The sequence below is a fragment of the Protopterus annectens genome, chromosome 13.part0 (assembly GCF_019279795.1).
Source record: "Protopterus annectens isolate FY-2018-M chromosome 13.part0, PAN1.0, whole genome shotgun sequence".
Lineage (NCBI taxonomy): Eukaryota > Metazoa > Chordata > Ceratodontiformes > Protopteridae > Protopterus > Protopterus annectens.
This window is the reverse complement of record NC_056747.1, coordinates 1,025,027,776-1,025,045,978: the sequence shown is the minus strand read 5'-3', so window position 1 is coordinate 1,025,045,978 and position 18,203 is coordinate 1,025,027,776.

The window sequence follows — 18,203 nt, the reverse complement described above, 5'->3', positions numbered from 1 at the left end:
ACATTCTCTTGCACCAGTAAAGGGGTAATTTATGTATTGAAATGCCCCTGCAATTAATTTTATATTGGGGAGACCAGAAGAATGTTTAAGACTCGATTTATGGAACATGCAAGGGATATTAGAAATCATAATGATGAAAAGGCTATTTCTGTACATTTTAAAGTTGCACATGGAAGCAATCATTTATTATTACTGGGTACCATTTTGGAACAAATAAGTGTGTAATATGAGAATGAATTGTTGTTGAATGATAAACTTTTATACAAGGAGTCTATTTATATTTTAAAATGTAATATGTTAGCCCCTATGGGGTTTAATAATGAAGTAAAATGGGAAGTGGTTGCTTTAAGAAAAAGTTTTATTTCATTTTGTTTAATTGTTTAATTGAATAATGATGATAAATTAATTTAAAATGGATGTATATAGCAATATGGTTACAAAAGTTTTTATATTCTTTAAAGGTGGTTACACTGAGGTACTAGAAAGATTTTGTTGAATAAAAGTTTAAACTGTTGTTTGTTCGTTTGCTCCTGCGGATTATTTCATCTGGATCCTTCAGTTGTATTACAGTTGGTGATTGGAAAAGTGGTTGTGTGCTACTATCAGAAAGAGGTGATTCTGACAAGACTGTGGCAAAAGGACAAACTATTAAAAGATGGAGACAGTATATTATTTGTGGAAAAGGATTATTCACTGTTTACTAGGCAGAAGAGAAACACATTTATTCCAGCAATCAGCGAATGTCTGGAGGCAGGTGTGAGATTCAAGCTGCTGTACCCAGCTGTCTTCAGAATATTTTTTTTCCTGAATGATCAAAGTCATCTTTTGATGTGGATCAAGCTAAGGAAGAAATACAAAAAGTTTGCCCAACAAAAAAGTTAGCCATCAAGCAGGAGGGGGCACTGTTTCACATTCTACTGGCAATGAAGCACATGATGAGACTTTGCCAGTGATATCTTTTCCATTGTTCCAAAGGAAAATGCATGAGAGACAGAGAAAAGCCCAAGAGTTGACTATAAGAATCAGGAGTACCGCAGAATTGAACCAGAGTCTTGAAGTGGGAGATGGGGATGATCAGGAAGAAGACCAGCAACAAGGAAATTAAGGGATAAAAATGAAACCGCAAAGCCTCAATCACATTTGTGAAATGCAGCCATATAAAGAAAAGTGGAAAGAGTGGACTTTTGTTGAATTTGTTAAACTTGAGGAGAACTAAAAGGCATTTGCCTCATTTCTTGTCATTAATGTTTGGAAGGATAAATAAAGGAGGAGAAGAAAAAGAAAAAAGGTAACTGTAAGTAAAATAATTTCTATTCTTAACAGTATTTCTATGAAATATTTCATGATATAATTTGCATATTTTATAGTAAATCATGTTTAGTTGTTCTTGTATGTGATAAAAATTATAAACTAAACAGCTGCCCTTTTTGTCTTTCTTTCTTTCCTTCTTTCTTCTTTGTTAGTATTAAGAAGTGTAGGCATTACAGTGCAAAAAGAGAAAAAAGGCTAGACAGAAGCATGTTTAAATTAATAGACTGCAATTTTGAGTTGTTGAGATGAGGGGTGGGGTGCAAAAGTACACAGATCATAGTATATGTAGAGCTGGTATGTTTTATCTTACTTTTGCACAAGTAAATAAGAGAACAATGAATGTAATGAAAAAAAATTCCTTTAGCGATAAATGTTTCAGCTTGTCTTTAGAAGCCTGCAGCTGAGGGCTACAGTTTTCTCTTACATTTCCATGGAGACAAGCTGATTATAGAGCAAGAAAAAGACAGAATATTGGTTTCTACAAGGCTAAAAGTTAATGTTTTCTGAAAGCATACAAGTTGTTTTTCAAATCTGGTAGGGGGGTAAAGATAAAAAGGAACATACACCAATTAGTGTAAGAAGAAACACAGGCAATAACATGTATCTTAGCCTGCATAACCTCAATTTGAGATTAAGGTTTGTGTTTGCAGCTGCCTGTTTGACATAATTGTACCTGTTAGGAAGGTTAAACTTAATTATTTGAAGCTGTATATAGTTTTGTGTGTTTGTATTACATTAACAGGGGTATTCTTGCAGTGTAGTTTTGAGAGTTTTCATTAAAACAAAAAGTCTTGTAAAATGTTCCAGTCTTTCAATGTAGGTAAGAGAAAATGTGTAAAGGATCAACCTGCCAAATATTAGTGGGTGCATGTATCACAAAAGCTGGAAATAAACATTTTAAAAAGCTGTCATATACAATAGGTGGGAATAACGACTTCTTATCATAATGGCAACATTTTCTATATTATATTTGAATGTAAATGACCTCACAGGTATGGACAAAAAGGAAGGAATATTTAATTATATTTGGAAATGCACAATGTAAATAGTAATGCTATAGGATACACATTTGGAAAGAAATGAGGACGCAAATTTGATAAAGAAAGGATTTCAGGATGGATTTTCAAAAGAAGGTCAGGGACAAAGGCAAAGAGGAGGACTTCTTATCATAATGGACACATTTTCTATATTATCTTTGAATGTGAATGACCTCACAGGTATGGACAAAAAGGAAAGAATATTTAATTATATTTGGAAATGCACAATGTAAACAGTAATGCTATAGGATACACATTTGGAAAGAAATGAGGATGCAAATTTGATAAAGAAAGGATTTCAGGATGGATTTTCAACAGAATGTCAGGGACAAAGGCAAATAGGAGTACTGGTACTAATTGCTATAGGGGCTGCAATAGTAATATAGGAAGAAAAAAAAATTATGGCATAATTATGATGAAAGGGGCCTACTGACAAAGGATGATGATTATGCTGGCATATATTTATATCACACCTAAAATTGCTATTATGGAGTTTATGTTTTGGGAGGAGAAATAATTAGCATTCAGCAGGGAAAATTACTTATAGGTGGGGAATGAAAATTGATTTGTAGCAATGAGGATGTTTCTGGGGGTCTAAAATGGAAAATATAGCAAAAAATTGTATATTTCCAAAGAAATATATGAAAATAAATGGTATGGAAGATGTGAATTCAGTAGGAGGAACTCAAAGAGAATTTGCATATTATTCCCCAAGGTACAATAATTGGGCTAGACTAGACAGAAATTATATTTAACAGACCCATGTGCATTTAATTGAGAACTTTGACACACACTCAATAACCATTTAATATCATGCATTAATAATCACTAAGATAAAAATGCAGGGTAATGAAGTAAAGATGATACACTGGTGCTTCCCCACCTACAGTACCTGTTAAAAAGAAATGAATTTAAGGAATGGATGGTAGAAATTATTGGAATTATTGGTTTAATTTCTGGTGTCATACCAAGGGGATACAGTATCTGTTTGCCTGGAATGGCATGCTTGACAGGCCTCAATGTTTTGCCAGAGATGGCCTCTACTTGTCACCCCTGGGATTCAGAATTCTGGCCAAGGCTCTTGCTTCCCCATTGTGCCTTTTTCAAGCAATGCCCCACAGACAAATCTTCCAACATAAAAGATATGTCAAAAAGCAAACTGAAGGTCATGCTGCTTAACGCAAGGAGCCTTAACCTGAAAATGCACTCACTGGAGGATCTCCTCTCACTGGAAGATGCCGACATCTGTGCAGTCACTGAAACTTGGTTTAAGGCTACGGAGAGCCCCCACCCCTGCCTTACCAGGCTATACCTCATTCCACACATTCCAACCACAAAATGAGGTCAGGAAGACTAAGGGTGGTAGAGTCTCTATTTTCATTAAAGACAAGCACACCTCCAGACTGGTTTGCCAGCATGATGCACTAGAACTTCTCCAGGTGCAACTGACAGCAAGGCACCCGTCCAAGTTATAGCCAGCTATAGACCCCCCTCCATGACTCAGGAGACTCGCTCTTCCTACCTGGACCTACTTGACTCCATCAATGTACTGCCTTAACACCCTGATCCTTGGTGATTTCAACTACCCCATCAGAGACTGTGTGAGCTATTCCTGCTCTAATGCACTCACCCAATGATTCCTTGATGGCATCATTTCTAATGCACTTGATCAATTTGTTTCATCCCCCACAAGGGAGATGACATTTTAGACTTGGTTCTCACCAACATGGGTGACCGCTGCACCACCCCCATAGTAAGTTCTTCCCTGGTGAGATCAGACCATTAGGCTGTCTCATTTGAAGTTTCTATCTCATCCAACGCCCCCCCAGCCATAACCAGGCTAAAAAACTTCTCAAAATCTGACTACAACCTGCTAAGGCAGGGTATCAGTAGCTTCACAGCACCACCCCCTCCCCTCAGACAATGCAGACAACTGTGCTGAGCAGTATGCCAGTGCAATGTACAAGCACCTGTACAACTGCATGGACTCAGCCATACCCAACAGAAATAAAACCTGCTCCTCAAGGAAACACAAACCTATCTGGTGGACCTCCTCTATCAACAGGCTTTATAACAAAAGGAAGAAACTGTTGTCCAAGGGTAAAAAGGCACACATTCCCAACTGGAAAAACTCCCTCCTTAGCCACAACATGTAAATTAGATCACTGCTGAAAACCTCCAAAGCCAATTATGAATCAGAACTAGCCTCCAAAACAAAGGGTAACCACAAAGCCTTTTTCAGTTATTTCAGGAACCTCCATAGCAAAACCCTGGTTTGTTCCGAATTAGTTCTTAACGGTACCACTTACACTGATCCTGTTGACTTAGCCAACCTGCTAGCAGATAGTTTCAGTGCAAACTTCACTCTCCTGTCCATCCCCCAAATGCCCATTTGACATCCCCAATACTTGTCCTGCATTTCACATCTCTGTAGATCTAGTGTTAAAGGTCCTATCCAAGGCAAAGAGCACAGCTTCCATGGGACGTGATAGTATCCCAGGCTGTATTCTGCACCATCTCCAGCAAGAACTAGCTTCACCATTGAGCACCCTATTCAACCACAGCCTAACTACAGGCTTCATTCCAGCAGAGCGGAATACTGCCATTGTCATCCCCATTCACAAAGGTGGTGCCTCTACTGACCCTGGAAACTATGACCCCAATAGCTTGACAAGTCTGATCTGTAAGGCCATGGAACATATTATTATGGACATCATAAACAAGGACATAGGCAATCTCCAAGCACTTGACCCCACCCAGTTTGGATTTGTCAAGGGCAGATCTTGCCTGTCGAACCTGGTTGACTTTTTTGAGACTGTCACCAAGGCCCTGGATGAAACATACAGCTTACCTTGACTTGGCCAAAGCCTTTGATACAATCCCCCACTCAGGTATCATCAAAAAGCTAACACAACTTGGCATAAATCCCTAACTCATCAGATAGGTGGCAAACTGGCTCACCAATAGGACCCACAAGGTCAAATTAGCTGCCTATACCTTCGACAGCAGACCTGTCACTAGTAGTGCTCCCCAGACATCTGTCCTAGGACCCCTACTGCTTGGCATCTACTTCTCAGAAGTTCAGGCAAAGCCTAAAGGCCTGTGGCTGACCATGTTTGCAGACAACTGTAAGTTGGTTGCTGCCATTGACTTTCCAAATGATGTTAACATACTACAAGAGGGTCTCACAGCAACAAATGACTGGTGCCAAAGGCATGGCCTTAAGTTAAATGCACAAAAATGTATTATCATACCATTTGGCAAAAACATGGCCCCTACTGTTTACCACATCAACAACAACCCCTAAGCACACAACTTGTGGTATGAGACCTGGATACACAGGTTGACAACAATTTCACATTCAACTATCATGTAGCGCAGTAATCAGAAAAGCCTTTTACTTGGTTCATCTCATAAGTAAAGGGATTTCATCCAGAAAAAGGGAGGTTATTACCTCTCTGTACTCCTCCCTCATTAGGCCAGTAATTGAGTACAATGTCCCATTTAGTATGTACCTCTCCAAACACCTGCACCAACTGGAAAGGCCACAGAAATACCTCACAAAGAGATTCCATTATCTCCAACACCTGTCCAATGGAGACAGGCTCAAATCACTATCACTCTACTCGGTATTGTACATATTGCTCAGAGGTGATCTGTGTCTTGCCTACAAGGCAATCTCAGACCCTGCCCTACTAGAGATGCTCCATATCTGTAAGTCTAACTCCTCCCGCATTACCCGATTGAAAGGCCTAAATCTAATATGCAACATTAACAAAACCTGCTGGAGAGACAAGTTTGTCTCCCAGAGGCTGCCCCGTCTCTGGAATAGACTCCCCATACATGTCAAACAAAGTAAGTCGCTAACCCTCTTCATGTAAAACCTTGATGAGTGGATGGGAAACCACAAATTTGTTTCAGGAGTTCCACCTGTGACCCTTACTGACAGGGGTGACAGGTGTTTATTGAGGTTTATTTTTTGGGGATACACTCTTGACTAGGCTTGTAAGGGCCCCAGTGCCATTAGCCGAGTAACCTCCTATGATCTTATGATTAGGGAAGACAGAAAATACTCCAAAAGTTATAGCTAGTGAGTGGGATAAAAAGAAAGGGGAGTTTACAAATAGGGTAGAAATAAAAGAAAAAGAGATATGGTTAAGAAGTAACAATAATTATTTAGAGGGGATGTCAAAGGTTAAAGTATTACAGAATAAAGGGAATCTTACAGAACAAGAAGAGGTGCAATTGTAGAGTGCTAAATAGAAAATAATGAAGCAGCTGAATAATATACATGAGTTTAGCAAGACTGTAGTTAAGCAACTATTTTTTGAACTCCAGAGCGCAAAATCTTTTGGCACAATGACTGAGGAAACAGAAAGTAGAACGAGTTGTTTATTAGTATTTTAAAAAGAGGGGAAGCATTAATATCCAGGAAAAAAGCTTTGGTAGCTGTAATACCTAAAGATGGTAAAGACCCATCAGATCCAACTTCATGTGGGCCAATTTCAATGTTTAAACCATGATTATAAAGTCTATAATGTCGAAAAGAATGGAAACATGTTGCCAAATTTGATAGATGTGGATCAATGCAGTTTTGTGGAGGAGAGACAAACACTTGACAACATTAATAAAACTGTGAATATCCAGAGGGAAACAGAATGCAAGAAAATATTACTGTTGTTGGTGAGTCTTGATGCAGAGAAAGCATGCATCAGATTAAGCTGGGATTTTATGAATAGGGCAATGGATGCATTTACATTTTCTGATACAATAATAAAGCTAATTAGGAGAATATATGATGACTCTGAGGCAAAAATCAAAGTGGGAGGGCTCATTTCTGATAAGTTGTGCCTGAATAGAGAAATCAGGCTGACGTGTCCTCTTTCCCCTTTGTTATTTGCGTTATATTTAGAAGCATTAGCAAGGAAAATAAGGGACTCAAAAATTCAAGGGTATAATTGATATGGTACAAGAAGTTGGCTTTATTTGCAGATGATATAATTTTGCACCTGATAAAAAAATCAGAAAAGGACATGTCAGTGTTATGGAACATTCTGAGACAGTTCCATGTTTTTGGAATATAAAATTAATGAAGTTAAACAAAGGCTATAGCTGTAAACTATGTACCCACACATGAATTAGTTCAGCAATACCCATATTTATGGGGACATGATAAATGAAGTATTTAGGAATATGGGTTAAAAAGAACATTATTATGGCAGCTAAGGATATGTGGGAAGAAACTACAAAAGATAGTATAAAAGCTGTGAGACTAGAAGATGTTGCAGATAGATATGGACAGCAAGGTACAAGCAGTAAAAAGTGTTTTAATCAGTCTAGTTTTATATATATAGGTCAGGCATATTTTTATCAGCCAGAAGAGAAGTTGTGGATAATAATAAATAGCTGAATTTTTTTTTCTGGGGAAGAGGGCAAGACTCAAGTGCGATAAGCTGATGCTTCCAATAGAACAAGGAAGTTTTAGGATTACCTGAATTAAATGGATATTTTAGAGCTACACAGATAATGCCCTTATACATAACACCAGCAGAAAGCTACAATTCAAAGTGGAAAGGGATGGTGGTGAATTGGGGGGGGTATCCTTAAGGCAAATAACAGTAATAAAGAGTATTATAATCATAGCAGAAAGTACACTAAGAACTAAACTAACACAGGAATGGAGAAAGGATATTCTTTCAAAAGAGATGATTGCAATTAGGGGTACATAGAATAAGCAAGAGGAGGCTGGTATTTACTCAAGGAAGCTGGTAAAGGAACCAAGGTAATGGGAACAAATAATTAGAGAAGGACAGTAAAAGAATGGGAAGAGGCATGTGGACTGCAAGCTAGAGATTACCTTGCCTATCAGGGATTGATATCAGAGTATAGGCAAAGAGAAAGTGATAGCAGGATCCTAAGTGAAAGACCTGCACTGGTTGAGTTTATAGTTAAATCTAGAACAGAAACTGCTGTTAAAAAAGGGATAATTAGTAGGGCAATATTGTGCAATAACTATTGGAATCAATCAGAGAAGGTCAGAAAAGAGTGAGAAGAGAGATTAGATAAGCAATTTACAAAGAAACAATGGGAGGACACATGTATGGCTCCCCAATATACAAGAAAGTCTAGAAGATTTAGGATTTTTGTCTGGAAGTGTTTGCATGGGTACTTTTATACCACAGACTCCAAAGAATTTTCCCTCAGATAATTAAGAAATGTTGGAGGTATAAATGGGGAAAAAAGGTTCCTGGGATCATATGTTTTCAGATTGTAATGAGTTGGCAGACTTTAAAAATACTGGGCAAGCAAATGAGTGTAACTAGGGAAATTATTTTTTGAGCTGGGATACAGAATCTGAGTTGCTACATAGTAAGACCTTATTAAGTTTAATTCTGGTGGCTGCCAAAAAAGCAAATAGTAGAAAATGGAAATCAAAGTCTAAGCCAACCACACTTGAAGTAGTGAATATTATTACAGAGATAAAAGAACAGAAAGTGGGATATTTAGGAAAATATAGGAGTAAATCACATAGAAAAATGGAAATTGTGGGAAAAATCCATACAGAAAATGATTTGGAGGAGGAATGAGGTTTAAGAGAAGACAGGAATTGAACAATGTATGTAATATTGGATTAATTATATTGTATAGAACAATATATGTGATGTATAATGTTTGTAAATGAGAACTTGTTAATATAGTTTGATTACTTCACTTTTGTTCCACTCTCAAGGTGAATTTTCTCTCTACTCTTTTGGTGAATTTTCTGCAACCATGTCCTGAATACAAAATTAAGCTGGTTATAACTGGAAGCCCAGTCATAATCCTGTATATTATGGATTATATATGTCATTGCCTTTTCTCATGTACTATTGTGACTGACTTTAGGTTTAGGTAATACTTACTTATTAACGATTGACTATTACCTTAGTAATCTAACCAGACTATGTGCTTATTGTCTATTGCTTTATTAATTCTTTATAAATTGAACTCAATTTATTGCTTTCTTAACTGCTTTATAATTTATTTTATTTTAGTTATTTGCTGGTTCATATGCACTGACCTTTACACTGTCGTTTTGTGCTTGGACTGTTTCATATTCAGTATGCATTTAGATTATTGATTATTTCTCTATTATATGCACCCCAGTTTAGTGCCTTCTGTTGCCTGCTTATTTGCTGTCTTAGTATCTAACTGTTTTCCATTCACTGGCCATCTATAGTTTGCTGCCTTTGTACCTTGTCTGTTGCAGTTGTTTGTTTACTAGTAGTGTAATTTGTTCATTTTGGTGCCTTATTCACATGCTACTCTACTGCCATTGTATAACTCTTTGTGAAATTTTGCTTTCTGCAGTTGTAGTAGTTGATAATAATTATTATCATTCAGTTGTTCCGTCATTGCTTCTGACACTCTCCATTTTTACAGATAAACCTCTAAATCCTATCATTGTCACATTATATCTTAATTTCACTCAATCCCTTCACTATTCCTAGTTCATGCTCTACACTAAGCCTATCTCAGCAGCAATTAATCTGTGAATACTCCTCTGATGTGCATATTACAACCTAAGTGACTAAACATCTGTTATCACCACTACATCTAACCTTTTCAGTTAGTGCCATATCCTACCTATCCTGCCACCAGCTATGGAGACACAGACTGCTAATTCCATTTCTTTGATCAGTCCGATCTCTGCAGACATCCTGATTTACTGCAGCAAGTATTGTGTGTGCGAGATGCATTTGTGTACAAAATCTGGGAGGGGGATCTCTTACATCTAGTCAGTAAACATAAACCTATGTATGCTGAGGTAATCAGATACATGATAGGACACTTCAGAAACACTTTGCCTCAAACTTAAATAAACCCACTACTCACATAGGTACATGATGCCTACCACTGCCATAATGGAACATACAAGTACAAGGAATCCCCTCACTAAAATAAGGCAGTGCCCTTAAGACAGACAGACAGACAGACCTGACAGATAAAATAGATAATAATACCAGACATGTTCTAGTTACTTCTGACTCCATTGTAAGGTATATAGATGTTGCACTCAGCAGACTTCAAAGGAAAGGGTGACTCTCAGTTGTCTTTCAGGTGCTGGGATAAGGGACATCTCCTAAAGTGTTCAAAATATGAGCATGACCTTGTTCTTACTCATGTTGAGGTGAACAGTCTCAGATGGTCCATCCTGGAGGAGATGCAAACAGATATGGCAGAACTTTCATCATGTGTTGTCAAAGATCAGAAATCTGTTATATTGAATAGTATTCTGACCTTACCTAGAATTATGTTTAAAAACAAATCTGCCATCACTGATTTCAGTGAGTTGATATGTAAAATTATCATCATGGGTATCCAGAATGTGTCAGCCTGGGAGAAAGTTGATTACAAACTTTCCTCCTTCACCAGAGATGTGCTGTACATGTTATTCAAGGGCTATTACAAACTAGCAAAACCCTTTTCCACCTTTTTCGTAAGCAAAGTGCAATTACTAGACATTTATTTATTTATTTATTTGTCTGTTTGATTGTTTATTTATTGAGATTTGTTTACCAGTTTTTATTCACCTTTCTGAAAAACATAAGTGGTTCATTCAACTCAAATCCTAGAATATTTATCCTAACCAAGGAATGTTATGATTTATTTATTAATGTTGAAAACTATCCCTTTCTATTCTAAATAAAACAATAAGTACAATAAACGTCCAGTCTGGTGGGAAAAGATAATCAACAGATTATGCAACAGAAAACATAATCTCCAAGGCCTATATAAATATTGCCTCCTTCCCAACTTATAAAACAAAACTTATCCAAATTAGTAAGGAACTCAGGAATACTAAAAGAACCACCAGGGCTGCCTGTGAACACAAGATAGCCACCATCATTAAGTACCGTCTTAAGCCCTTTTTTAGCTATGAACATAACATCTGCACTAATACACTGCCATGTTCTGAACTTATTGTAAATGGTACTGTCCATACTAGCCCAGAATTCATAGGTAACATGTTGACTAATAAATTCAGGTCTAATCTCACTCCATCTACTGTACCTTCAGCCCCTCCACCCCACCCCACCCACCCATACCAGGTTAGGTCAAACCCCACTCTTTCTCATCAAGAATGACCACACCTCAACCTCCAACTCCAAAACAAAAACAAACAAAACACCTGCATGAGACCAGACAACATACAAATCTGCTTGCTATTAAGCTGAATGCCTCACTTAATAAAATCTCTCCTAAACATCTATAGTCAAATCTCTCCATAGAATATGTACCTGAAAAATGGATATATGCCAGTCTTCTTCAGCTATAAGATCAGCCATCATGCTCACTAACCTCATCTGGAAAGTCATACAGCAAATTATAGCAGAACTAAATAATAAAGGTATACAATGTCTGCAGACTCTAGAGCCTTAACTGCTTGTCTTACTTTGACAAGGGCAGATTATGCATTCTTATTCTTGTTAGCGTCTTTGAAAAAGCTACCAAAGTTCTAGATGAATAACTTCCCATTCACACTGTTTATGTGGCTCTAATTAACGAATGTAATAGCATTCCATACTCTGGCGTCATAAATAAGCTAAACCAGCTAAACAACAACCACTTTGTAGCTCACAGGATTGCTAATTGGCTGTCAAACAGAGCACACTTAATCAAAATATATATCAATGGAATATATGATAGAACATACTGCCCCGTTTGTGATTTGTCTATCCAAGTATACAGCCTAGCTAGGAAAACAATAAAACTTGTATAAGCAAAAAATACAAAAAAAAATGGGTATAAGCTCCATAAGCTATAAAAAGAATATAAAAGCTGTATCACTATATTCAGTCTCTTATACATTCCTACATAATGATCTTTGTCCGGCCTACACGGCATCAAATGACTCTGTCCTGACTTCTTTTATGCCCATAAAACTGAAAGAAATTATAAATATCCACTCTGGGATGTAATCTTACATCACAATATAAGCACAACTTGCTGGGAGATAGATATCTCATCCAAGTTAAGCAAGGTGGCTCCCTCCCTGTCTTTATGTTTATCCTAAGCAAATGGATGGGTAACCACAAACTGATATAAGGTTTAACCCCTCATCTCTGGTTGATGTGGAAAGTAGATAAATTACAGTGGGTAGGCTATTAATTCTTTTCTAGACTAATTACCTAACATACACCTATGAACCTGTGAATCTAGGTCAAAGCCATATGCACACTAAATATATTAGTAGTTCATTGGGAAGGTGCAGATTTATCAAGAAACCATTTGATATTTCATCTACGCATGGGTATTTCAGAGAGCTATCACAAGGATCCTGAAAGACTTCAGTAGTGTAGTTAATATAACTAATGATCTGCTGCTAAGAGGTGAAACTAAACAGGAACAGAACCTCTGGGTGGTCAAGTTGTTAAATAGATTAAGGCCACACAGTCGGAAACTGACCAAGAATAAATGTCAGTTTGTCAGATTTGTGTGACTGTTTTGAAATATACAAGTTATATTCTTACATCAGAGGGTCTGACACCAGAAGTTGAAAAAGTGAAATCTAGTATACATATATAGCCTGAAGACAAGTAAGACTTAATGAGGTTTCTGAATATAGTTCAGTATTTGTCTAAGTTCATACCCAACATGTTTGAGGCTATTATGCTTTTAAGAAAGCTTCTAGAACATGGTGTGACATAGCACTGTTCACTGGAACAAGAAAAGAGCTTTACATTTTCAAAAAGATTGTAAATAACACACCAACAGTCAAATATTATGATTTGTCTAAAGTAATTGTGTTGCAAGTGGATGCCAGTGAAAATGGGTTTGGATCTCTACTGATGTAGGAAGGATGACAAGTGAAAGACAGTTTAAGAGCACTTACAGATGCACAGACTAGTTATGTTCAGTCTGAGAAAAGACATTAACCACTGTTGTTTATGTGATACATTCCAAGAATATATTTAAGATGAAACACTTCCGACAGAGGTACGTCATAACCCACTGCAAAGCATGTTCAGGATGGCAGGACATAAAGTACCACATAGACTGCAAAGGGTATTGCTGTATCTGGAAAAAAAATTATGATGCAACAGTCCATTACAGGTTAGACAATTAAATACACATTGACGGTCTCTTAAGTGGTTTCTATCTGGGCTGGATCCATGGTGTAAAAGGTCAGAGTCCTGCCTAGGATCTAACCAACCAAGGTTCAGTAACAGCCTAGACACTAAAGAAGCCCTAGTAAAAGAGCGAGAGAGAAGTAAAGTGGTGTAGACTACTTGTCTTTTGGGGGAGGGAGAGTTGAGGGGTTTATCATGGAACATTCATCCTGTTAATAAACCATTTGTGGAGACCAAGAACCTGGCAAGAATCATCTACTGGAAATGAGAGGGCAGAATTGCCTGTGGAACTAATCACTGATGGAAGTAGGTGAAAATCCCCCACTACATTCATTGCATACTCCAGCCCTGAACACTTGAGTGGATATAGGGTAAACATTAATAATCCTGTCATGGTTGCCTGGATGACTGCTGGACAACAACTGGCTGTCAAATGGACAGTGTTAACCCCCCCCCCCAAAAAAAAAAAAAAACAGCCAATTCTAAGGAACAAGAGGATTTTTTTCCAGGAAGATTTGGAAGTCCTGTGGCTCCATAACTACCAATGTCACAGGACAAGTTGTCAGCACCCAAAAGATATACTCATAAAGATAAAACGTTGGGAGGGGCATGGCCAAGATGGTAAGCGGTTTACAGGACTGTTTTTAGCTCTTCTTCATTTTAACATCTCTGACAGGATTTTTACTAAAAACCTCAAATATGTTTCAAAACTTGATGGATTTATAGTTGAACATCTGTTGAAAGATTTACTATAAAAAATAACAAGTTTGAAACTCTTTTAATTGCTTTTTCCTGTCAAGAAAACTAGGAAAAACTAGTTGTCTCAGAATGAGCAAGTCCAGTTTACAGGATAGTACGAAGACATACAGGCAATACTAAGTAACATCAGTGAGCTATCTGTAAAGATAGATGAATTAGAAAGCAAAATGGACAATTTCAAAGAGGAATGTAAAATACAGGTTGAAGTGCTGAGTGAATCTCTTAAACAACAATCATCACAAATCTCAAGTATAGAAGAGGCAATGACTGATTTTGATCAAAGATTAGTTGAAAATGAGAACAACACTTAATTTCTTCTGAAACAAAACAACTTACTCTAGGATAAAATAGAAGACTTAGAGAACATATCTAGAAGGAATAACATCAGGATTTATGGTATTTCTGAAAAAGAAGAGGGAGACAGAATGATTCAATTCCTTAATACCTTGCTGCCTAAAACTTTGAACCTGACTGAAGCGTTTTTTCCTTTGGCTTTGAAAGGGCACATAGCTCACTTTCTAACTCATCTTTAAAAAACCCACATTCACCAAGGTCAGTGATTGTAAGATTTTTTTTCTAAAGTCAAGATAACAATATAATCTTAAAAGCTGCATGGACTAATTATCCAGTTAAAATTAAAGGAAATACTATAAGATTTGACAATGACTATTCTACATTAGTGATGCCCAAGAGAAAAGCATGTGTGCCACTTGTTAAGAGCGTAAATAAAAATAATATTAAAGCACAAATCTTGTTTCCAGTAAAAATAAGGCTTCACCTTCCAGAAGGAAAGAAGATTTTAACACCATGGAAGATGCAATGGACTTTATACAGAAAAACAAAATCCTAGAAAAAAAAACAGAAGAACTGAACTGGAATCTATCAACGTCTTTGAAGAGAAATACAAAAGATGGTTGGTTAATAAAAGACAAAAACAGTAAAAAACTGAAGGAAAAATGAAAATCAATGAATTTAGTGGTTATTAATTCTTACTAACTTAAATAAGTGCTGAAATACCTATGAACATGTGCTGCATATTACTTTGTATAAGGTAAATCATTTATTTATTTATTTCTCTACTTCAAATGGTTACTAGTTCCCTTTTCATAATGTTAGAGTTTGATTATTTTAGCTATATATGAAATGAAAGTCACATATTTTCATTTCAAGTTTAAAAGGTTAAACTATTCATCTTATTAAAAGTTAGTCATTATTATGAGGAAACATAGGTGGCACACTTTCTGATATCTTGGCATAGTTGAGTAATGTGCAATTAAATATAATACATGATGCAGTAACTATCACTAAAGAGGCATGCTAAGTTACATTCTGGGTTCTTAAAATGCTACATTTGCATGCTACTGATAGTATATGTGACATGCAATAGCAACCAGGAAAGACATGCTATGTTATAAACAAAGTATAAAAAATATAGCTTTTCACATTTATTTCTCTACTTCAAATGGTTACTTGTTCCCTTTTTATAATGTTAGAGTTTGATTATTTTAGCTATATATGAAATTAAAGCCACTTATGTTCACTTTGAGTTTAAAAGGTTAAATTATTCATCTTATTAAAAGTTAATCATTATTATGATGAAACTTAGGTGGCACACTTTCTGATATATTGGCATAGTTGAGTAATGTACAATTAAGTATAGTACATGATGCAGTAAATGACACTAAAGAGGCATGTTAAGTTACATTCTGGGTTCTTAAAATGCTACATTCGCATGCTACTGATAGTATATGTGACATGCAATAGCAACCAGGAAAGACATGCTATGTTATAAACAATGTATAAAAATATAGCTTTTCAGATATATAAAAGTTACTGTGGGAATGATATCAAATAATTAAGGTAACACTCACACTTTTACAAGTTAAACCTGGATCACCCATAACTGTCCTCCTTTTAATGCAAGTTTATATACTATGTCTCCTTTAAAAAAATGACAGCCTGCTTTTTATTAAACATCTCATACAAACAGTGCTAGCCAAATCATAAAATGTTATTTCCTTGAGTGCCATGGCTTTTTAGTGGTTGGGATACTTTGAGATTTTTTTTTTTTTTTTTTTTGGTGGTTTGAAGGGGTTTAGGGAATTGGTGTGTGGTATGGGGGGGCTTGGATTCAATTCTGGGCATTTCTGTGTGAGTTGCAACTGATGGACTGTTCATTTTCAAGTCCTTGTCATGAAAACCAGCTTGAAATAAATTAAGAGTCATAGGCACTTCTGTGATGCTGTTAGAGTTCTAAAAATTCTAAGAACTGTCCAGGTTACTTTTTCCTGTCTAAAAGTAAATAATCATAATATTTTGAATTATATGCTAAGATGTAAATAAACAATTTAGATAATAAGCATAAGATAATGAATTGCACTCTAAACCACTGTCAGTTATTGCATAGTTCTGAATGCTTGCTACTGATAGTATACTTGACATGCATTAGCACCCAGGAATCTTATACTATGCTATAAACAAAGTATAAAAATATAGTTTCTTACATAGATAAATGTTATTATTGGAATTTTATCAAATACTTAGAGTAATATTCACACTTTTGCAAGTTAAACCTGGCTCACACATGACTGTCATTTTTTTAATGCAAGTTTATATGCTATGTCTACTTTAAAAAATGACAGTCTGCTTTTTATTAAACATCCCATACAAATAGTGCTCACTGAATCATTAACTGTTATTTCTTTAAATACAACAGTGTTTTAGTGGTGAACATAATTGGAAATGTTTTTTTTTTTGTTTGTTTTGTTTTTTTGTGGTTTGGAAAGGTTTGAGGGATTGATGTATAAAGTAGAGGTGGCTTGGATTCACTCATGAGTGTTTTTGTGTGAATTGTAGCTGATAAACTGTTCATTTGCAAGCCCTTGTAATGACGACCAGCTTGAAGCAGCTTAATTAGAATCATGAGCACTTTTGTGATGCTGCGGGAGTTAATTCTAAGAAATGTCCAGGTTATTTATTCCTGTCTAAAAGTAAATAATCATGGGTCGGAGCCTAGATGGCCAACTGATAGCGGCACTTTTTCAGAGCTCCACAGAGATAGTTCAAACAACAGTAAAATAATTAATTTTATCTGTCTAAAACTACAAAATCTGATAGATAAATGTCAGATCTACTAACAAATCAACTTTGAAGATTTTTTCTGAGATTTTACTATCAAACCAAACTGGAGAAAAATACTGCTGTGTGGAAATTAATAACTAAAAGAACAACCACTGAGTCTACATCGAGAAAGGAGATGCATCTGATGACCTCCACTTTACAAGAATTGTCCCTGAAAATGGATGGCTTCAAGAATATTCTAGAAAACTTAAAGGAAAGCTGTCAAAAACAAACTGAGATTTTCAAAGAACTCTTGCAACAACAACAAACTAAAATAACAGATATTAAAACTTTACTATGTGACATAGATGGGAGGTTAAAAGAGGAAGAACATCACAATGAATTTCTGTTACAACAGAACAACTGGCTAATCAACACAACTGATGATCTGGAAAACAGAGAGAAGAGAAGAAACATCAGAATTTTTGGACTTCCAGAGGGAACAGAAAGTGAGGACATTATATTATTCTTAAACTCATGACTGGCCTCAAATATTAGACTTAAAAGAAGGAATTTCCAGTGTATAGAAAGAGCCCATAGAGCTACAGGAAAACCAATTCCCTCCTCTCCTACTGCACCTCCTAGATCAATAATAGCAAAGTTTTTAAATTACATAGATAAAGAACTAGCTCTTAAATCTGCTTGGAAGAGAAGCCCATTAAAATACAAAGTCAAATCAGATTTGACAATGACTATTCTACAAGAGTATTCGACTTAAGGAAAAAAGCCTGACCAGTGGTGAAACTAGTTAAACAAAACAAAATAAAGGCTCAACTAGCATATCCAGCAAAAATCAAAATCTTCCACCCAAATGAGATGAGAACTTTTAACAGCATCGAAGAAGCAACTTCCTTCATCAAAA